At 39.2% G+C, this 24,850-nt stretch overlaps 1 pseudogene; it reads right to left on the bottom strand.

Moving 5' to 3' along the window:
- Positions 1-1,003: 1,003 nt before the first annotated feature.
- On the bottom strand, positions 1,004-1,789 carry LOC149198896 (soluble inorganic pyrophosphatase 6, chloroplastic pseudogene; annotated as a pseudogene).
- Between the last annotated feature and the right edge of the window lie 23,061 nt (positions 1,790-24,850).

Here is a 24,850-nt window from a genome sequence, read left to right as displayed (position 1 = left end):
TGAAAATGGTTTTGAATTTCGCCTTAGATGACGGGAAACAGCGTTCCGCCAATACTAGCCGAAATTTCTCTTTTAACACCAGCGAATACATATCCAACAGATTCGCAACACTTCCATTACCCTGGATGCCCAAGGTTGCAACGCCTTCATTCACTTTACACAATGCCTCGGTGAGTTTTCTATATGAGGACCCTGATTTGGATATCGTTGTAAATATGACAGATTTGGCACATTAGTGTAGAGTTGAAAACGAGCTCTCCATAACTCTCGGACATTACAATGGACTGAGAGTAACCTTCCATACATTTTTGAGAGTTAGCCAAAACCCTGATCCAGAGATTTGATTACAACATATGGGAGCAAAAGAGTTGATCCATTTTTAAAAACATCGGGAAGCAGTGATGAATTTCGGGCTCAAAGGTTCTGTGTGCCGTGCGCACACCCAGTGCGTCGCGCGCTGTGGATGCGTCGCACCAGAACAAAACTGCACTATGGATTTGCGCCCAATGTACCGCGCGGCACTAGTGCGCCGCGCCCTAACCCAATGCGCCGTGCCGGCCAAATTTTTCCAAATTCACCCAAATCATGCATCTACTCAACAAATGTGCTTCTAACATCGACACTATCCCAAAATGCCCATGATCTTCAAAAAGTTTGTGGGACTCCATTTGGAGCAACGTAAATGCCTCCCTGATTGATACCCACAAAAGTGATTTCTCCAACTAGCATATAATATGGCACCAATAAATCCATCCCCTGCTCCGGTAGTGTCAACAATTTCTGACGGAAGTATAGCTTCACTGGTATTTTTTATGGCTTTAGATGTGGATTTAATATCTTCAAAACTGAATTCCATTGCATTACGACATTTGGCATCCTCTACAGCAATTCCACGCAAGTTATGGGCAATTTGGAACAAATCTTGACAGTATTCGGGCCTTTTATTGTGTGCGCCGCGCAGGAGGCCCAATGCGCCACGCCTCCTAGGTGCGTTGTGCCTTTGTTAATTTACACTGGGTTCTGAGGCCAAGTGCACCGCGCTCAGCGTATGCGCCGCGCCACCTGTTCTATGCGCCGCGCAAACTTGTAAACAGAGTCTTGGTTTTCCATCTGTTGTAATCCCTAAACCATTTTCGAATTGCAGTTAATGTGCTCGGAAAGTGCTTCTCAACGTTGTTGACATCATTGACAAGTGGCGCCCTTGGATCATCAACCAAAATAGCAACAATTTTCCAATCCAATACACCTTCATCAACCATTGCTAAAGCAGCTAATGGCTTCACTTTGGGTACTCTTCCAATTTTAGCCTGCCTTTCCCCAATCTTCACTACATTAACTGGATCATTGTCATCAAATGCTCCTTTAACTTTTGCATTTGCAAGAGATGAATCTTCCCATGTTCGTGGAAGCAATCCATAGTTCCAATTCATGTTATATGGGTAATATCGAAGTTTTCCCTTTTTAGTGTTTTGCTTGATTGGAAGTTTTCCCTTTTTGTAGTAAAATGTATCTTCAGTTGCAACTTCTATTTTTGCACCTGTTTCCTTTGGTATTTTAACCAAAAAATTGATAACCCCATCTCCTGATTGCAACACCATGCCAAGGTGATATCTCCTTCCCAGTGTTCTCAAAAGAAGAAAACTCTGTAATCCAGAGTTTGTGGCTTATTCTCTCAACTCTGTTTTGGGCATTTTATATCATCGTGTTTCTGATTAACTAAATGATGGATTTTTGTTTGTCTTACAAGGTATAGAGCTGCTGAAGATAATAAGGTGACCAAGGCCTGCATTTGAAATTCTTCATGACGGAAGACTTTACATATTAATTACAAACATTAATTTGAGGATTTCCTCTTCAAAACAAAGTTTTGAAGAGGAATCAACCTTGAGCATTATTGGTGATGGAAATCTGGAGCTGAAACTTGTTGAACCTCCCTCTGGCCTGCTGGCATTATTGGGCACTTTGAAGACACAACTTAATGAAACCCTAGACCTATGATTGACATGATCCTTTGCCCATCAGAAGACCAAATATTGACTGTCATTTAATGAACTTTGATGAAAAAACCTGAGCCAGCAGATGCAAAGTATGAGGGGTAATGACTGACAAGACCCTTTCGTCAGATTATGGCATACCCTTAGCGGAATGCAGCTGAGTGAATCGTGCGAGACACCTAAAAATGAAATGCAAAAAGAGTTTTGATCTCTGACGGAGGACTGACAAGACCGACTCTAACAGTCCCTAGTGAGCCACTTGCCCTGGTGAAGGAGTTGGCCTACTTTGACAACTCGATAGAGTTGGATATTCTACTGGCAAGTGAGCTTGATCTGTGTGTCCATGATCTGATCAGTTGCAGCTTGTTCCATGCAATCTGGATTTAACTCTGTGGGTGTGAGTTGTTCTGCAATGTTGGATGTGTCTAGTAATGGTGGAAAGTATGGCCGAAGGCAGTCCACATTGAACAGTGGGTGGAGGCCAAGGAATGTGGGAATGTTGAGCTCAAATGCATTGTCTCCCACAGCCTTGGTAATGGTGTAAGAACCATATCAGAGTGGTCTGAGTTTTCGATAGGCTCCGATAAGGCATTCCTTTTGCAAATACAACCAGACTTTGTTGCCCACCTGAAACTTGTGTGACGCCCGATGTTGATCATGTCGCTGCTTGTACTTGGCATTTCATTTCTCCAGAATGTCATGGACCTAATGGCAAATATGTTGGATGTTCTCAATGACGCTGTTTGTCTTATCTGTTTCGGACTGGACATGAGCCGAATCTGTGTGAGTAGCTGCAGATGGCATGGCCACATCAATGGGACATAGTGGCTGGAATCCCAAGCCCACCTCAAAAGGGTTGTGGCCAGTCGAGCTGTGGAGAGCCCGGTTGTAGCTTTGCTGAACATAGGGGAGGCTCTCATCCCATGTGCGTGGATGCTTTGAGTTGTACATGTGCAGAATGTGTACGATCAACCTGTTGACAACCTTTGTCTGGCCATCAGTTTGAGGATGGAAGGCTATGGACTTAGTGAGTTTGGTGTCCAGCATCGACCAGAGATTGGACCAAAATGTACTGAGGAACCTGCTATCTCGATCTAAGATGATAAACTGTGGGACCCCAAAGTGTACCCACACTCGTTCAAAGAAGAGTTTAGAGTGGCTTCTGTTGTGATATTCTTCTTGCTGGCCGCCATAATGGCCATCTTCGAGAACCTGTCGACGACCAAAAAAACACAGTCATTTCCATGCTTAGAGGAAGGAAGGCCTGACATGTAATCCATGGAGATGGATTCCCAAGGTCGACTAGGGGTAAGCAGTGGGGTATAGAGGCCTTGCTTCTTGATGGTCGATTTGGCAATGGTGCAGGCAGTGCATGATCTGATGTACTTCCCGACATCCTGTCGAAGATTCGATGAATAGAAATACTTCTGCAGTATTGCCACCATTTTCTCGACCCCGAAATCTCGAGCAGCTCGATTGTAGTGTGCTTCCCAAATCATCTTGGCATGCTGGATTGAAGGAACATAAAGGTGACCGAGGTGGGATAACAGGGCATCCTGGAGGTGAAAATTTGGAACATGTTGACCCTCCAAGAGTGTCTAGTATGTGTGGCCGAATTCTGGGTCACTTTTGTAGAGAAGTGGTCAATCAGAAGTCTCGTGCCCACAAGAGTTGAGCACGGTGGTTAATGCCATGATCGGTGGTCGACTGAGGCAATCTGCAACATTATTGGTGTTGCCCTTCTTATACTTGATATTCGAATGGAACTGTTGCAAGTATGTGGACCACTTCTAATGACAGTCATTCTGCAATTTCCCTTGGGTCTGTATGAACTACAAGGGTCGATGGTCTGTGTGGATGACCATTTCCTTCCCCAAAATGTAATGCTTACATTGTCGGCAAGCCTGCACAATGGAATACATCTCTTTGTCATAAGTGGGATAATTCCGGACTGTGTTTGAAAGTGTATCACTATGATATGCCACTAGATGCCCATGTTGAGTGAGGACTACCCCAATAACATAGTCAGAGGCATCTACCTCGACCTCAAATGGTTGTTGCAAGTCTGGTAATGCAAGCACTGGTGCTGAGCAGAGGCAATATTTCAACTCTGTGAATGCCTTCTGTTGAGATTCAGACCAAAAGAATTTTGCTTTCACTCCTCCCTTGGTGACTTGACTCAAGGGCCAAGTGATATGAGAAAATCCCAACACGAACTTGTGGTAGTAGTTGGCAAGACCTAGAAAGCTGCGAAGCTCTGTAAGAGTGGTTGGAGATGGCAAATCTCGAATGACTTGGATCTTGGCTGGATCCACATGCACCCCCTGTTCATCAATAATGTATCCAAGATACTAAACCTGGGTCATGCCAAAAGTGTATTTCTCCAAATTGGCACATAACTTGTGTTGCCGCAGTGTTTGGAGTACTTGTCGGATGTGGTGGAGGTGCTCTTCCCAACTCTGGCTGAAGATCAGGATGTCATCCAAGTATACCACTACCAATGAGTTGGTGAATGGCCGCAAGATATCATCCATTAGCCTCATGAAGGTTGCAGGAGCATTCGTCAATCCGAAAGGCATAACCAACCATTCAAAAAGGCCCTCCTTGGATTTGAAGGAAGTCTTCCACACATCGGAGGGTTCAATTGGTACCTGATGATATCCTAACTTGAAATTGATCTTGCTAAAATATTTTTCCCCCTTCAGTTGGTCCAGGAGGTCATTAATCTGTGGGATCGGTTACCTATTACGGACAGTGATCTTGCTCAGCGCCCGATAGTCAATACAGAGTCTCCAAGTCCCATCTTTCTTCTGTACCAACACGATCGGGCTCCCACAGGGCGATGAACTTGGACGAATGTGACGTTTCTATAGCAACTCCTAAATCTGCCTCTTGATTTCATCGTTCTCTAGAACAGAGCGCTGATAGATTGGTCCATTGGGCAGTGGTGCACCTGGGGTTAGATTGATGGAGTACTTGACTTGATAGTGTAGAGGAACCCCTATGGGGGAGGTGAAGATGTCCTCGTACTCCTCCATGACCTTGTCCATATGTAGTTGTCGTGCAGAGGGGCCCTATCTGGAGGTCGTGGCCACCGTCTTCTTATTTCCTTGAGGGCGTATCATCAGGAAAACAAATTTCTTGGTTTTGGAAATGAGCTTACTGCATTATTTTGCAGTAACCAAAGAGATGGCGGTATGCGGTGCTACCTCTGGTATCCTGTACAACTTATTTCCCAAAGTAACAATAACAACATGGGGCCTTGATTCATACATAGCATGTCGCTTCCACAAGTATGGTTGTCCTAATAATACATCACAAACTTCAATGGGAGCAATGTCACACAATACCTCATCCATGAAGGGCTTGATGTTGTATGGAAGGCGACACTGCTGGCTCACGCGAAGATCCCATCCTTGGTGAAGCCACCCGATGGTGTATGGTTGTGGATGTGTTGTGGTCGATAAGCCTAGCCGCTTCACAACCTCTGCTGAAATGAGATTCTTTTGGCTCCTGCTGTCGACATTGAACTATAGCGGGGAGCCCTTTACCTACATCTAGGAGTGGAAGAGATGCTCCTCCTCCTCTGGATCTTCATGGTGGCAACGGTGGCATTGGGCTCCGCATCGATAATCTGCTTCCCTTTGTCATTCCCCTTGTCGGGTTCTGACTCAGAGTCGGAACATGCATCTAATTCTGAAACCTTTAGCTTGGCCACCAGTGACTGCTTGGCCCGACACTCACTTGTGTTATGAGTGGAGCTCTTATGGAACTCACACCACTTTCCCATGTCCTTTCTCGGCTTCACAGCACTATTCTTTACTTGCAGCTTTAGCGGGTTGTCTTGGGCCGCCCCGCCTTGGCTTTGTCCTTTGTTCTGCAGTTTGGGTGCACCTTTCCCTTGCTTCGGATTTACAAATCCAAAGTCTCGCTTCTTCTGTTTAAAATTTTGCTTGACCTTGATGGCATATCAGTATGCTGTGCCGAGCAAGGAGATTTTCAGGAATTCTATTTCTTCCTGGATTTACTTGTGCAGGCAGCCATGGTATTTGAGTACAAAATACTACTCCGTATCCTTGATACCCAACTTTGTGCAAAGGGTATAGAAAATATTGGTAAACTCTGGCACGTCTTGATCCCTTCCCTGCCAAGGCGTGGTCCAATTTATGTATTGATCCTCATAGCTTCCGACAGGGTAGTACTGCTCCTTGATGGCATCCTGAAATGAATTCCAAGTGGGTGCGGCTGAAGATCCGGATCAGTGGAGAAGAGAGTAAAATAGTTGAATGTTTAAAGTAGAAGTATTTGACAACAATTTAATTATTTCCAAATAAAAAGGAGAAATATAATTCATTCCATTTTTAATATGAAATTGTTAAAAAATATTATTTATAATAATAAAATTCAATATAGGTAATGTAAAATAAATACTTTTAAATATTTTTATGGACTCTTTATCTCGGTGCTAGTTTGGTTTATATCTTTGGGTGTTGTGGTAGGGAGGGCTATTCTCTATAAAAAAAACTTTTATGGTGCCTATTCTTGAGACTCAACCTTTTAGTTAATCTTGTATGGGACTCGATGAAAGAAGTTTGTCGAATGTGGTTCAAAAATGTATGTTGTTCCAACTTTTTCAATTTCAAAGATGATTAATGATCAGGGTTGGGATTTGGATTTCGCTTTAGCTGTCAGCTAATTTTTTTTTTACGTTTTGGATTTTATACTTCCCTTCAAGAACATGTTATGTTTAAAATTTTTCCCTTCAAGAATGATGTTTTGATAATAAATTAACCCTTCACCAATAAAACTTTGATTAAAAAATTACCTTTAAATAACACATTGACATTAAAAAATTTCACATATTTATTATATTAAAAGAAAAATGATCATATGATATTATTTTGAAAGAATGAAAGCAAAGAGTGATTAGAATGCATACGTAATTTGGTTTGATGTCTAAATCACGAAATAACTATGGAAATCTAGGGTTGGGTCAAACCACAAGTAAAATTGTTGCTCACGTCTACTAAGGCCTTGAGAAAAGACATTAGGGTGAAAAATATAAGGATCTCCAAACAAGTTTCCTAGAATATTAAAGTCCATTTCATTGTGTTTGGGACCTTTAGATGATAGTTGTAGACATCCATAACAACAACAATAACATGTTAGCAGAAGTTATACCTTCATAATGAACCAAGCTAGTGTTAATCGATTGGATTCAATATAAATAAGGTGAGGTTAATTACATAGAAGGTGGTGTTTGTGTCTGCAGAGTTTCCAGGTATCAATTTGATTTGCATATCAATTTTGGCAAATAGATACTCTTGCTTGGATTGAATACCACAACATGTCGTAAAAAAATTTTTTTTACCTTAGCTTAGCTAAAGTTAATTGAGTGAAAAAGGTGTAGCTAGCACAATACGAGAAAGAATTCATATATTATCTGAGGAGTGGTTGAGAGTAAGGTGCAACTTTGTCCATTTTCAAGGATAGGGAAATTTTAAAGTTTGATAGAGAAATCTACCGTGAAACCAAAAGAAAAAAAAAGAAAGAAAAAAAACAAATATTGCTTTTAACAAAAAGCATAATACCTGAAATGAGCAATGTCATCTAGCTTTCTTACAATGACCACGTGTTATTAGGGCATATAAACTCAACTTTTTAAACTTAATTTTTGTTTGAGGATTCCCAATATCAAAAAAGAAGAGGTAGCAGGAGTAGGGAATTAAATTAAATTAATATGTACAATTGAATGAATGTTAACCTTATATACTTAATAATTAATAATGATGACATATGAAAGACCTCACCATGCCCTCATTTAAATTTAGAAAACCTCACCATTAATTTAACGATGAATTTCAACACTTTCCATTAAAATTAGTCTACCCAATAATCTTAAATTTAGAAAACCTCACCATTAATTTAACGATGAATTTCAACACTTTCCATTAAAATTAGTCTACCCAATAATCTTAAATGCCAATTTAATTAGGAATCATAATGATATGAAATATTTGTGAAATATGACACTCGAGATTCAAATTAATCTTAAAAATCTGATAGGCTGTACATAAATTAAACTCAAGAAAAACAAAACAAAACATTACCCTACACAATATTCAGCTTGTGCATCGAGAGTTGATCACCCATGCATGACCAGCATAAGCCCCTGCAAAGAGATTATCAGAGGGTATCTCGTCTCATCAAAATCAAGACTCCAAAAAAAATACTAAAAAAACATTTTTTTTTTTAATTTCTAAAAAGTTATAAAATGCACAATTAGGTGAATGAAGATTTTTGTGATGTATAACTTAACAGCCCATAACAATAATCACAAAATGAAATGAAAATGGTGCGTGGGAGTGAGAGAGTTTATTATACAAACATTTTCCTCTACATAAGTTAGTTAATGAACTAGCGAACTGATCAACATTTTGCTCTTTTTGGAATTTTGTTGAGGATTATTAAAGCGACGGATTTTACATTTTTTTTTTGAATTCTTTGTTTGGAATTTGTCTCTCAATTTGTCATAAAATATTTTTATAAACTCTTTTTAAATATACACGAAAACTTGTTGATGCAATATACATTAAACAACTATGCAGATTTTGTTAGTTATTTCCATGCTAGGTAGATTTTGTTACGTATGGGCTTCTTTGGTGTCTACAAAAGCCGTCCTTAGCAATATGGATAAGGAGGTTAGGCATAGGGATAAATTAGGCGGTGTCAACTATAAATTGAATTTCACATTATAATAGGGTATCATATTAATGATGTTTTGAGGAAAACATATACTATCAAATATACATTTTGTAAATTTCATGACCCAGATTATCTGAAAATTTTAAACATATTTAACGAGCAAAATGGCTTATAACAAACATTTTTCCTGTTAAATGCCAACCCTGCCAGTGATTCCCACTAGTTGGTTCATGCAACTTTTTCACTTCTTTATAGTACAGATCCATCTCCAGACACTTATATATGCTCCCCCTATTCTTCCAAATCATGGGTCATTTCATGACTAAAGTCATTATAAATAGGATTAAGTATATATTATATAAAAATAAAATATAAATAAAATAAAACAAAACAAAATATTAATATAAATAGGGTTAAGTATATATTATATAAAAATAAAATATAAATAAAATAAAACAAAACAAAATATTAATATAATATAATATTTCAATGTATATGTTATATAGTTGAAAAAAAAAATTAAGTACATATTATATAAAATAATTAAAAAAAATAAAATTTTAATTTTAAAATATTTTAAAGCTATTATATATGTTAGTTTTTTTTTCAAGTATAGATATTTTAGTTAATTTTGTATGAAATACAATCTAAAATTGTTGGAATTGTAAATTTAAGCTATATAATTTATATAATCAAATTTCCCAAAAAAAAATTGAGACAAGTACCTATTTGTGCATTCAAAATACTTTAAAAAAAGCATATCTATATATATATATATATATATATATATATATATATATAGATATATAACTAGCATAGACCGAACAAGCATCTAAAGAAATCAAATATTTTTAGGTGCAAGCCCTTTTAAAGTTTTACGCTTTAAAATAAATTTTCACCTCAAAATATTTGATCCTATAAGACCTTGATAAATGTGTGGTTAAAATTATTAATTAATAATAAAAAGAATATATATATATATATATATATATATATATATATATCTATATATATATATATATATCTATATATATATATATATCTATATTCATTCCTACACGTTATATTTTCCTCTTAAAAATAGATTGGAAATTCATTTTAAAAATGAAAAGATATTCTAATTAATAAAATGTAAAAATATTTATTAAATAAATAAATATTTATTATTTGATAATTTAAAATATTTTCAATTGTGGTTCATGGTCACTGAGTGGTAGTTACATCCACGTGTAATAATCTTGATAATTTAAAATATTAAGAAAATATTTTTTTAATTAAATTGATATTTTATAATAAATAAATAAAATGAAATAAAAATTATTATTATGAAACTTTAAAATATAAAATGTTATACAAAATATCTGATAAAGACCAGCTCGAAGAATTATAATATAATAAATTGCACATTACAAATCAGACCTTTACTCATTATGAAAATTGACGTCTCATCATCCAAAAGGTCCACGTGTGCTTCCACTTCAATGCTCCATAATTGACCATGCTCAATTCAGAGAAATCAATGTTTTAATATTGGACTTTCATTGACTTATTACAGGCTCTTCAAAGCCCCGGTAAACAAGGAAGATCTCGATAATTTTAGACAAGACATAGATCACATGCACAGGTAAATTAATACCCAAACGGGAATTTGTATTTTTGCACCGAGAGGCACTCTACAACCCAGTATGGGGGTAGATCTCACGTAAAAACGTAAATGTAAACGTAAAGGTAAACATAAAAATGTAATGTTTATGGAGGTAGATCTCACATAAAAACGTAAATGTAAAAATAAATGTAAACATGTAATGTTTAACATTTAACATATTTATCTTTTCTGAAGTGCTCTGCAACTTGTTCCAGGGTTGGCATTAGGGTTTGACATTAGGTACCATGGCATGAGGCGGAGGGGGGAGTGCTTCTCCCTCCTACAGTCAAGCAGTCACAGATAGAAGCAAGGACGCTGGAAAGCAGTGCTTCAAGAAACCTCTGGAGAAGACAATAGAGGCAACTAACACGAAAATACTGGGAAGAAACGGACCTCAATAAGTTAGTTAATTTTAGAAGTATATGATGAAGAATGGGTGTAGGCGGTGGACTATGAGCACATCCCATTTAGGTGCCGCAAATTCCATGAACATGGGCATCTATACAGAGACTGCCCAACAAACAATATGGAGAGAAATGTGAAAACAATGGCAGATAAAAATCCCGAGGGTTTCACTAAGGTTGGGGGCAAAGGGAAAGGTGGGAAGCGGCCACAAAAAAAGATCAATGAGGAAAGACAGCCAAGCCACAATAGCTTTAAGATCCTAGAAGAAGAAGATGGAAATAAAGAAACTAACCAGGAAACGGAGAACATTATCACTGAGAAGGAAAGGGATGCTAGCATGGAAGATATCATAGAAATCAGCCAGCAAAAGGAGGATCTGCCAAGAAATATGGAGATAAGTAGGGACCATGAGATGACTCCAAGTGAGGTGGGAACGGAGGACCATGAACTGCAGGAGATTCTAGAAAGGGAAAATATAGATCTAGATAAATTTCTGGATCAAGGGATGACCAAAGGAGTGGACTCCCTGCCAAAAGAGGAATATGATAGGGTGCAACAGCTCTTCCTATGGAGATCACAACCGAAGGGCTCTGGAGTCAAAAGAAATCATGATAGCCAGGAGCATGGAGGGTTCAAAATGATGGAGGAGATACAGGCACAATCTCCAAAGAACCCAGGCAAGAAAAGAGGAAGAAAAAGACAGAAGGAGTTGCTGAACGAATGTGGGAAACTCTTGATCAACTTAGGTAAGACAAAATATCTCACCAGTAATTCCTTTACCATCCTTTCTTAATGAAGCTCACAACCTGGAATATTAGAGGCATAGGAAATAGAAGGAAACAAAGAAATCTCAGTAATAGAATAAAAGAAGAAAAACCAGATATGGTTTTTATTCAGGAGACAAAATGTTCGATGGATAAGATTAGAGAAATTCATAATAAATGGCTAATCAAGTATGAGTATTTAGAGGTTAAAGAAAATAACTCGGCGGGGGGGATTCTTATGCTCTGGGATCCCCAAAAATTTGGAATCCTGGATGTTGAAGCATCCAGGAACTATCTTTCTTTGGTATGTCAACCTTTAGGTGATCAGAAGATATACATGATCACAAATGTCTATGGACCTCAAAAGCTAGAAGATAAAATCAGGCTTCTCACCTCCCTTGAGGAACTAAGAGCAAGACACCCTAGTATGCCCTGGATCGTTGCAGGAGATTTCAATATGATAAGATCTCTTACAGAGAAAAAAGGCAGTATCAGACAGCTAGGCAGAGACTCCATGGCCTTCTAGCACTTCATAAGGAACATGGGGTTAGTGGACACTGAAACAATCAATGGGACCTTCACCTGGAACAACAAGAGGGGAGGGGCTTCACAAGTTGCCTCTAAACTCGATAGATTTATCATTTCAGAGGACCTCTTTCTTTCAAGACCTGCCATATCAACTTCTATTCTTCCCTTTCAAGGTTCAAACCATTGGCCTGTACAACTGGAAGCCACTTTTATGTGTACACCAAGAAACATACCCTTCAGATTTGAAAATTCCTGGCTCTCTCACCCTGAATTCACCAGCAATATTGACAAATGGTGGAGAGAGGATCTGAACATTCAAGGCACTAGAATGTTCCTACTCCAACAGAAACTTAAACATATCAAATCCAGGCTTAAATATTGGAACAAAGAGGAATTTGGCAATATATTCAAAGCCAAAAGAGAAGTTGAGAAGAAACTCCAGGAGATCAATCAGATTAGCATCACAGATGGCTTTACTGATGAGCGGAAAAAGCTAGCTGACTCTCTGCAGGAAGAATGGGAAGATCAGTGCAGGCAAGAGGAAATTTTCTGGAGACAGAAGTCGAGGGTGCAGTGGATTAGAGAGGGAGAAAGAAACACAAAGTTCTTTCATAAATCCACCATGGATCACAGTGCACACAACAGAATCACAAAGCTCAAAGATTCTCAAGGGATAGAAATCACCTCTCACAAAGATATGGAATCTATCCTTGTTCAACACTTCCTCAGTATAGCAGAGGAGCCTTTGGTGGATAGATCCCTCAGCTAGTGATGAGAGAGGACAACCAAAACCTTAACAGGCCAGTAGCGAAAGAGGAGGTCAGTGAAGTGATTAATGAAATGCAAAATGGAAAAGCTCCAGGCCCAGATGGGTTCAATGTAGACTTCTTCAAAGCCTGTTGGAAAATAGTCAAACAGGATATCCTTGAGGTGGTGGAAGACTCAAGAAGATCCAAAAAGGTTCTGAAGGCTCTTAATGCTTCCTTCATAGCTTTAATCCCAAAACAAGAAAAAGCCATGACTCCAGATAGATTCAGACCCATAGCTTTATGTAATGTGGTGTACAAAATTATTTCCAAGGTGATCGCCAATAAACTCAAGCCCCTCTTACCAGCTCTCATCTCATAGGAGAAAACAGGCTATGTGGAAGGAAGACAAATCCTCAATAACATCATCCAAGCTCACGAGGTGGTACACTTTCTCAAAAGCAACAAACCAGCTGGTATGATAATTCAGCTGGACCTAGCAAAAGCCTACGACAAGCTAAGTTGGTCTTATATAAGGGCAGTTCTAAGAGCATATGGCTTCGACCAAAACTGGATAAGATAGGTTATGGCACTAGTTACCACGACCAATTTTTCCATCCTCCTCAATGGTGCTCCTTCAAGAACTTTCACACCCTCCAGAGGTCTCAGAAAAGGGGATCCGCTCTCGCCCTTCCTCTTTGTTCTCATGATGGAAGGGCTAGGCAGAGCGATTAAAATGGCAAATGTTGAAGGAAGAATCCAGGGTATCAAACTCACCTTGGATGGAGAGGCAAATACTCATCAACAATTTGTGGATGACACAATGTTGCAGGGCATACCCACAGTCAGGGAAGCCAGAGCAATCAAACAAATCTTAAATGACTTTGCTATGGCAGCTAGCACAGAGGTAAGTCTCAACAAATCAAAAGTTTTTTTCTTTAACACTGACATTGCTATTTAGAGAAACATCACCAGGATTCTTGGGTTTCAAAGGGACCGGTTACCTTCCAAGTATCTGGGCATACCTCTCACAGATAAGCCTCTAAGCAAGGGAGTATGGGAGAAAATAATAAATAAAATTTAGGACAAGATTAGAAAATGGACATGCAGGTCTTTAAATTTGGCGTGGTGACTTGTGCTCACACAGGCTATCTTGCAGGCAATTCCCATTTTCATGTTCTCAGCTCTTCCTGCTCCTAAAGGAGTTCAGTAATAGATCAGGAGCATACAAAGGGATTTTCTATGGGGCAGAGGAGAAGAGAAAAAGAAATGGGCTCTAGTGGCCTGGGATAAGATCTGCAGACCCAAGAGCCATGGTGGTTTGGGGCTTCATGACCCTGAAACCCTCAGCAGAGTTTCGGGAGCTAAACTCTGGTGGAGGTGGATCAAGGAATCAGCAACCCCCTAGGCCAAGATTTGGAAACAAAAATATCGCAAGAATTGGCAGGAGAAGGATCACATTCGAATGTCACAGCATATTAAGGGCTCCCACATTTGGAACCTTACCTGGGAAAATAAAGGTATTTTTCAGCAGCATAGTTTCTGGGAGATCCGAGATGGGAACCTGGCTTGGTTTTGGGAGGATAACTGGAAACAGGAACCCAACGTGTATAAGGATGAATTCGTAGCTCTCAAGCATGATACTGATAACAAAGGTCTACGCATGGTAAATGAATTCTGGGACCAAGTAAGGAACAGTGGAAAATGGAGAATTTGGAAGGATCTAGGCCATAGTGAAGAGAGTCCTTTGAAGGCCCAGGTAGACTCTCTTGCTCAGGAGCTAGAACATAGGAGGATTTTGGTTTCCTCCTTGCCTGACCAACTAATATGGGGAAGTAACACCGAAGGAAACTTCAACCTCAAAGAAGCTAAATAGGTAGTAACATGGTTTAACTACCAAAACCCTGATCAGGAATGGAAGAATATTTGGCAGAGACCCCACTGGATGAAAATAAAGTTATTCATTTGGCTAATTCATCAAAGGAAAATTTTAACTTGGGAGAATCTCCTAAAAAAAGGCTTCACTAGCCCATCCAAATGTTATTTATGTGGCTTACAAGAGGAGACGATGGATCATCTTCTCAACCTTTGCCCTTTCACCTCTACTGTGTGGAAATGGGTGGCTTCAATCTTTAGGCACACTGATAGGGATAGACTCAACATCTCAAACACTTTGAAGAATTGGAGGAAAAATCTCTCAGGGAATGAAATCATCAATAAAGCATGGACTCTGGTTCCAGGCTTTGTTATCTGGGATGTTTGGAAAGAACATAATAGTAGGATCTTCAAGAACAAAGCAAGCAAGCCCCAGCACGTAATTGATCAAATTTTAAGGCAGCTCAAAGACAATCAAAATATTGTTGTGGAAACTTCCCAAGGACCCCCCTCTGCCCCAAGATGCATGTATACTACTGCATTTGGGTCTCCAGTCTATAGGCTCGCAGGGCATAACTAAGGGTGTGAGCCAAATAAATGCAGATATAAATATTTGGAAGCCTCCTCTACATGGTTTCCTAAAAGTCAATATAGATGGTGCGTCTAAGGGAAACCCAGGGTTAGCTGGTTTTGGGGGTGTTGTAAGAGATTACCAGGGACGAATAAAGGATATCTTTCATGGCCATTTGGGGAAGGCCACTAATAACATGGCAGAACCCATGGCCTTAGAGCAATGCCTGGAAATCTTGGTGAACTCAAACTCACACAATGTCATCATTGAAGCAAAATCGGAATTGATTATTAGAGCGGCCAAGAAAATATGCAACTGTACGACACCGGATAAAGTGTCGAAACATTGGAGGCTATCACAAGTCTTTCTGCATATTTATACCCACCTGCAAACCTTAAAAATTGTACACTTTGTCCATGTGAAAAGAAAAGCTAATATGCTAGTTAATCATCTAGCGAATGAAGGAGTGATCAGTAAGGAAAGCGACACTCGGCTCGTTTGGGAGCTAATACCCCCAGGCAAACTGTTAGAGGATTGCCTCTGTCAAGCTGCCAAAGATAGGGATTGTTGGATCAACAGGCTGGATCGATGAAGCTCAGGAGACAGGCGACAGTATATGGTTTCTTAAATTGTTTGCTTGTTGATTGGAAGCAGTTCGCAGATTGTATTGGCATCAATATTCCAACGGATTTGAGCAGATGGTCGAGAACAGTGGAGGAAGACCAAGGATGCAGTGGCGTGGAGATTGATTTTGGACTGATAGATCTCGGTTGTATCAGATCTATGGTGTTGGGGCGAGGGAGTTACCCGACAGTTAACGAGAAGAAGTGGGTTGGAGAAGCCCACAAGTGGATTTCGGGTGGAGGAAAGGCCGTAAGTGTTGAAAATGCAACAAGATGATGGAGCTTAGTGGAAAGGAGTCGCCTTCACTAAGTGGGCCCGTAGGCTATTTTTGGCGCAAAGTCTATTTTTAGACTATGTCTATTTTTAGACATATGGATCATGGTCTATGAGTTGCAGGATGCTGTTTATGGATGATTGGTCATGTTGGGAAAAAATAGATGGACTTCTATTTTTTGTTCACAACGGAGTGATCAAAGTCTATTTTTAGACTGCCAGGATAAAAATAGAAACAGTCAAATATTATTAGCCCTTAGTAATATTTGGACTCTAAACATTATCTTATTCTCTTTGAGCACTTCAGTTCGAGCTATGGATGTGGCACATGCAGCTGACAGAAGGAATCACGTGGTTTCTTATGTGTTAGTTGAGCTATTGCATGGAGGACTTCAGTTAGAACTCATGCATGTGAGTTCTGTGGAGTTGGATGTGGAGTTGATGGAGTTGTGTTCAGTTGAACTAGTTGTATTCAGTCTAACTGGAGAATACACTAGTGATGAGTTGTGTGAATTAATTATTAATTAATTCACTAATTATTAACTCATAAATCAACTAAAGAATACATCAGTTAACTCAGTGCATGGACAGTTCAGTGGAGACAAGTGTTAGAGGTGAGTGAAAGGGCAAGACAGTTGTCAGTTGTGACTATAGTTGTGCATGAGATTTGCACAATCAATGGGATTGAGTAATGCCAATGAGGATTGCGTGTTTCAGCCAAGGAAATACGAGTTTGGTTCAGCCATTCATCATTCATTCTCTTGTAGGATTGCGCAGTGCAGGCAGGCAAACAGTGGAGGAGATTTGAGGCATCAGATCTGAGCTAGTTTGTGTGTAACAGGTGGAGATAGTACTGAGTACTTGCGAGGAGTATTGTACTATGTATTGTTACATGTTCTCAATCATTATAATATACAGATAGTATTGGGTTTTCAGCTGTATGCTTTCCCCGGGTTACATACTATGTTAATGTGTGCATGTGATTGATGTTTCATTGTTTTTAATGCTGCTAAATTGATGATCAACTAGAGGAGGTTATGTATTATGCATGTATTCCGCAATAGTGTATAATCGGGATAATCTTTGTGAATAAGTGTTTATTATTCAAAATTTCTACATGGTATCAGAGGTGGTTGATTTGTAGAAAAAGTTCTACAGGATATCAAAGCGGGATTGATCATCAGATCTATTATTCAGAAAATGTTTACATTTTATTTCTTCAGGCAGAGTCTGTAATTGGGCCAGGTAGCTTCTGGATTCATCCTTCTTTTGGAAGGTGAGATATCCGGTGAATGCCCATATATTCAATCTCTGTACGAGAAATACTTTGTTCTCACGAATTTTAGATCAGAAGCGGTTGAGTTTTGAGCTGGTGGAGTTCGAATTTGCAGCAGTGTTTTCTTGGTGTCAAATTTGAAATGTCTCTCAACGGATTGCGATTGGAGTATGCTCTTGAAGGAAGCTCGAACTATATTGCATGGAAAGATAGGATGGAGGCGGTGTTAGATGATAATGGGTTGAAGGATTTCATAGAGGCTGAGGTCCCAAAACCTACTGATGCTGCTGAAGCTGTGGTTTGGCAAAAGAAGACAACAAAGTGTCGAAGGATTCTGTTGGAGGGCGTGAAGGATCACATTGTGTCTAGCCTGCATGGAAAGGCTTCTCCATACTTGATGTGGAAAGCGTTGACAGATCTATTCCAAAGCAAGAGTTACCAAAGGAAGTTGGCGCTCAAGGATAAACTCAGAAACATTAAGTGTGAGAATGGAGACAGTATTCCTAGGTATCTCATGAAGTTCACCCAGTGCTGGGATGAGCTGGGAAGTGTGGGAGTGACAGTCGATGATGAGGACTTGGTGAGATTGGCTCTCCTTGGTCTTCCGAAGAGTTGGCATTCCTATCAGGACTCTGTCAATGGTCGGGAGAAATTGCCAGGATGGGAGAGAGATAGTGAGACTTTGGTCGGATCTTGTGCAAGAGGAGATCAGACAGAGCACCAGAGACAGTTCTTCATCCATGCATGATGAGGAGAATTGTGCCTTAGCGAGTAAGGTGAAGAAGGGGAAGGAGAAGTGTTCTCTTTCCGAATCCAGTTCTTCCAATGATGGGAAGAAGGTTGACAAGTCGAAGGTGAGATGCTTTCGTTGTCATGAGTTCAGCCATTATGCTACTAATTGCCCAAAGAAGAAGTCCCAGATGGGATCTGGGGAAGGATCTGAAGGTGAGGCACTTTCTTCACAGTTTGAGTTGGATTTCACACTCTTCACATGCATGGTTTCATCCATGGTGGGAAGTGGTTGGTTTCTTGACAGTGGAGCTTCTTTCCACATGACCGGTGACAAAAGTTTGTTCAGTACTTTGGAGGAGAAAGATCTCCAGATACTCATAGCGATGGGTAATGATGAGAAGTATAGTGTCTCAGGTGTAGGCATGGTTATTTTTCAGAGGGAGCATGGAGCTTGCCTTACCTTGACCGATGTCAAGTATGTACCAGGACTGAAGAGAAACTTGGTGTCGATCGCGATGCTGGAAGACAGAGGCTATGATGTATTCTTCAGTAAGGGAAAGGTTTTCCTTAGACATATCATCACTAGACAGGTGAAGCAGATTGGTTCACGGGTCAAGAACCTGTATGCTCTTGAGGTTCAAGATGCATGCAAAGCCTTGAGTAGCGAGGCAACTGATGGAGACTTGGTGGTTGAGAGGGAGGGTATATTACCTCTCAACATGCAGTACGAGAAGAAGTCTCAGACAATTGTGGAGGAGCTACGGTTGGTGCAGCAGCTTCAGGAGGTTGTGGAGCAGCCACAACAAGGGAAGCTGAGAGGAGATCGAGTAGAGACATCTACTCATGCAAAGACCTCCAGTAGGGGGAAACTTCGAGCCAAGTGGGCTGAGGGATCGCATGCAGCCATACCTCCAGGTAGGAGGTGGGGTGATGTGGATTGATCGTCCCAAGGAGGAGGGGCAGGATCCTTGAGGTACCCAACCTCTTGGATGAGACCTTGCTACGAGAGCCCCGATGTGGAGTAGCAGGAACTGACTGATTGGGTAGAGACAGATGCAGATGGAGCAGCAGAGAGAGCGACAGTGTAGGGAATCCCAGGACAGCGCATAGCTAGCAGGCTGCAGCAATGCGAGAGGCACAAGTGTTTTTCACAGTGCTAGGTGGCACAGAGAGGTGTGCAATGGTGCGAGATGCATGGAGATGTTGCAGCAACGCAGATTTCAGAGAGGGATCACTTGTCAGCAGCAGGTAGAGCTTCAGCATCAGAGTATGTTCCTAGCCCAATAGAGTGGTCAGTTGGGAGTGATTTTGTTCCAAGTGTTGTTGGCGCAAGTGGATCGGGCAAATGTGTTGCATGAAGAACATTCCAGAGTTGCAGGATAGGGGTTGCAGATAATCCATATCTTGTTGAGAGGGAGTGTTGAAAATGCAACAAGATGATGGAGCTTACTGGAAAGGAGTCGCCTTCACTAAGTGGGCCCGCAGGCTATTTTTGATGCAAAGTCTATTTTTAGACTATGTCTATTTTTAGACATATGCATCATGGTCTATGAGTTGCAGGATGTTGTTTATGGATGATTGGTCATGTTGGGAAAAAATAGATGGACTTCTATTTTTGGTTCACAGCGGATTGATCAGAGTCTATTTTTAGACTACCAGGATAAAAATAGAAACAATCAAATATTATTAGCCCTTAGTAATATTTGGACTCTAAACATTATCTTATTCTCTTTGAGCACTTTAGTTCGAGCTACGGATGTGGCACATGCAGCTGACAGAAGGAATCACGTGGTTTATTATGTGTTAGTTGAGCTATTGCATGGAGGACTTCAGTTAGAACTCATGCATGTGAGTTCTATGGAGTTGGATGTGGAGTTGATGGAGTTGTGTTCAGTTGAACTAGTTGTATTCAGTCTAACTGGAGAATACACTAGTGATGAGTTGTGTGAATTAATTATTAATTAATTCACTAATTAATAACTCATAAATCAACTAAAGAATACATCAGTTAACTCAGTGCATGGACAGTTCAGTGGAGACAAGTGTTAGAGGTGAGTGAAAGGGCAAGACAGCTGTCAGTTGTGACTATAGTTGTGCATGAGATTTGCACAATCAATGGGATTGAGTAATGCCAATGAGGATTGTGTGTTTCAGCCAAGGAAATACGAGTTTGGTTCAGCCATTCATCATTCATTCTCTTTTAGGATTGCGCAGTGCAGGCATGCAAACAGTGGAGGAGATTTGAGGCATCATATCTGAGCTAGTTTGTGTGTAACAGGTGGAGATAGTACTGAGTACTTGTGAGGAGTATTGTACTATGTATTGTTACATGTTCTCAATCATTATAATACACAGATAGTGTGGGGTTTTCAGCTGTATGCTTTCCCCGGGTTACATACTGTGTTAATGTGCGCATGCGATTGATGTTTCATTGTTTTTAATGCTGCTAAATTGATGATCAACGTAGAGAAGGTTATGTATTATGCATGTATTCTGCAATAGTGTATAATCGGGATAATCTCTATTAATAAGTGTTTATTATTCAAAATTTCTATAGTAAGCGGTAATTCCCCATTGGCTCTGATTCCATACACACAGTGACACATAACAACGAGATGAGAGAGGGAAACCGCTTTTCGGGCGGATTTGGAGTGTGCAAGTTAACCGGCCGAAATAGATGTGAGTCGCTAGATCTGGTGGAGTGAGATCAACGGTTGACAGTCGAGGAGCTTGTTTCGAAGTTGGGAAGGGTTGTGACCGTTGGATCTTGAATAGATCAATGGTGTGGAAGTGCCGACGATTCTTTTGAAGGGCGAATCTCAAACTTTTATAAATTTTGGTTTGAGTTACCGTCGGGTCCGGAGTAGTAGAAACGGGTTGGGAAACTCACAAGTGGATTTTGGGCGAAGGAAAAGTTGTGAATGGTATTTCCCAGTTGGCTCTGATTCCACTCACTCAGTGACACATATCAGCAAGGTGAGAGAGGGAAACCGCTTTTCGGGTGGATTTGAAGTGCGCAAGTTAACCGGCTGAAATACGTGTGAGTCGTTAGATCTGGTGGAGCGAGATCGACGGTTGACAGTCGAGGAGCATGTTTCATAATCGGGAAGTGTTGTGACCATTGGATCTTGGATAGATCAACGGTGAAGAAATGACATCGTTTCTTTAGAGGGGTGGATTTCAAATTCTTTAAACTATGGTTGGTGTTAACGTCGGGTCTGGATTAGTGGAAGTTTAGTAGAACTCTGCGACTCCTGGAGGGGTTTGTTAGCTTAGCAGAAGCTCTAAAGTTGTCAGTGGATGACAGAGAGTCCTTGGGAGTTTAACACTCCTTCCTGTTTTCAAGTTTTTGGAAATCCGTGTGAATTGGCTTGATCCTAGCTTTGTTTTTCCTGTTGATGGCATTCCCACAACAGGCTGGTTCTTGTTGGGGTCTTTTCACTTGCAAAGACGTGTAACATATGTAATGTACTTGTATGGTTAATAGAAGGCTTCATACTTACTTGATTAAAAAAAAACATTTAACATATTTGACATTTACTTCTAGATCCATCTTAACTACGGATCTATCAAGCAACGCGAGGGATTAAATGTCTTGAGATGCAAACCTCTTTTTTGAGTGTAAAACTTGAGGAAAGGTTTGCATCTCGAGATATTTGATCCCTCTCGGCGCTTGATAGATTCGAAGTTAATATGGATCTAGGTTGGCTTCAGCCATGTGCGGCCAAAGAAAATCTAGCGAACATATGGTTAATTTTATCAATAATATGTAAATTCATCTAATATGAATATAATCATTTTAAATATGATAAATACACATAATATTAATATAATCATTTTTAATACTTGCATCCAATACAAATTTTTAATTGAAGGTTAGAACACTTAATGATGAAAAAATAAAAAAAAAAAAAAATTTAGTCAAATATAAATAATTTACAATGTGATTAGTCTCAATCTCTCTTCTTCTGACTTTCTTATTTTCACACCTACTACTTTTTCCATATTTTCATATCGTTCATATGAAAAGGGAGGTTGAAATCATAGATTATTCAAATCTTTAACTCAAGATATCACTATAAACGTCATACCCTGTCTCTCTTGCTTCCCGATATTAATAGTAGCTTCCTATGTAGTTTTTGTAAGGAATAATTTGATAGATCTACCAAAAATAGTAGAGGATTTACAAGAACATCTACAAAATCTTCCAGAATCATGACGTGGAGAAAGATTAATGCAATTTGGAATTATATTGAGAGGTACATGTGCATATTGGAATAAGTGTCGTGTTGAGCTATCTGATTCGGTTCAACTGATTGGGTGTCCCAAAATATTCATTACATTAAGTGTAGAAGATATGCAATGGCCAGATTTACATAAATTAATGTTGTTGGTTGTGGAGCCTGATTATCTTCTTTATTCAGAGGTACCACTACATTGGACCCCAGTTCGTAATGTGGCGGCAATGCTTCCCGTAATGGCCTTGTAAAATGTTGTAATTTTATAGTCAATCTGGGCCGTTCATTAGGCGGAGATCTAACGGTAGAAGTTATGTTTAATTTAGGGTTTTTTGCCCTAGAAGGAAACCCCTTGCTATATATGAGGGAATTGTATTGCATCTATGTAGATCTGTATTCTGAGTGAGAAAGAGAGAGGAGATTGTGTGAGAGCGAAAAGGGAATTAAAACAAATCTGTTGTAGGTTGTATCTCTTCAGTTTGTTGGATAATATAAAAGGAAGGATTGGCTGTTTCCCGTGGATGTAGCCTAAATTGGGTGAACGATATATATCTGTGTCTCTCTTGTTTTATGTGTTTTCTGTGTTTATATTTCTGCAATATATTTTGTGTTCCATTGCTCTGTAATATATAATTTTCGAACAAATGTCGGGTACATGTCCTACAGATCTAGTAGAAGAAAGAAAATGGAGACGACAAAATGTAATTGATGATCCTCATATTGTAGCATATTATATGTACCTAAGGCATACAATATTTCGAGATGAAAATTTTGAGCATTTTCATCATGCTACAAATTATTGGTGTCTATATGAGTGGAAACATTGCGGATCTCCACACGTACATGGATTTCTATGGTTAAAATATTCTCCTAACATGGACACTTTGAACTAGAATGATCCTACACAGGCTAAACTTGCTAAAGAATATTTTGATGGATGTGTACATGCAATGAATCCATGAGATTGACATCAAAGACATATTCAATTTAGACTTAATGTTGATGATCATACTTTCTTAAAGGATACACAACAAATATTTCAATCTGATCCTATGATTGATTATCAATAACTTCTTAATTGTATTGAGTGTAATATCACATCCAATGAAAGATTTTTCTTCCGAAAGAAAGCGAGAAGATTGGTACGTCGATATAAGGCATCTGGGATCTATGTGATGAGTCAAAAATCTATGTTGATGAGAATGGAGAAAAGGAATATGAACCAAGACAAAATGATCATATATTGAATAGGCAGAATTGTGAAACATTGATGATGTGGAGGGCTCATATAGATTGGAAACATGTTCTTTCAAAGCATGTCGTCATTAATTACATAACAAAATATGCTGCAAAATCTCAAAAAGTATCAGAAAAATTCCATCATATGTTGATGCGTTTATCTTCTAATCAAAATCCAAATGAACTTGCAACATGTGTATACAAGAGTTTGTTGTCTAAAACTATTGTTGACAGAGATACTGATGCACAAGAGACATGTAATTTGCTTCTAGAGCTCCCTCTTTCTAAATGTAGTCTTCAATTTCTGGTTCTAAATGTTGGTATGAAGGTTTTCAAACAAGTACAAGTTGATACATATGATTCTGACAATGATAATTCCCTTATTGATGCATATAGCAAGAGACCTATTGATATTTATCACCTTCCATTGATATATGTCGCAAAATCATGGTCATATGATAAATGTCGTTGTGGGCAAAAATTATTACAACAAATTAATGAAGCTATTGTACGTGTGTTCCCTTGATTAACCTCAATTCCTAATCAAGAATATGACAAGTTTGTTTAATTTTGTTGGTTTGAGTTATTACTATACAAGACCTTTTGTGATTTTAACAAAGATATAGGTCAAACAAATGATGAGATAGTGCATAATTGGGAAAACTTTCGATACCAACCATGGCATGTTGATCACAATCCATTGCCTCCATTTGATCTAGTTGAATCTAATGAAGAAGAAGTTCAAAATCCACTTGCATATTTTAGAGAGATTGAGTGGGAGATTCTTTGTGGATTGTATAAGAATAAATATATAAAATTACAATGAATTTGAGATGCTGGGACATAGAGATCGCGAATGTGCATATAATTGGAATACATTTTTTTTTAATGAAGTCATGTCTAATCATTCTATTCATTTCATATCTAAAAAGTGAAAGTTGAATTCCCTTTGCACTAACCAGCTTGGAAACTCTTACTCCTTTGAAAGTCTTAGTGCTAAGCAGAGAAAAGCATTTGATATTATCTTTGACCATAATAGATCAGGGGTTGTCCTATTACTCATGCTAATCCAAGGAACTGCAGATACAAGAAATTCTTATTTTACTGGAACCATTAAAAAATCACTTGAAAATAAGTCATTTCCTGGGAAGATTCCATTACAAATTTTAGCTCCTACAAGGGTTGCAACTTTCAATATATCTACAAAAACAATTCATTCAACACTTCAAATTCCA

This window comes from Pinus tabuliformis, chromosome 2_1, assembly GCF_031772625.1.
Source record: "Pinus tabuliformis cultivar Carrire ecotype Pingquan chromosome 2_1, CPIR1, whole genome shotgun sequence".
Classification (NCBI taxonomy): domain Eukaryota; kingdom Viridiplantae; phylum Streptophyta; class Pinopsida; order Pinales; family Pinaceae; genus Pinus; species Pinus tabuliformis.
Note: the sequence above shows the minus strand (reverse complement) of the source record. Positions and strands in the feature narration are given on the sequence as shown.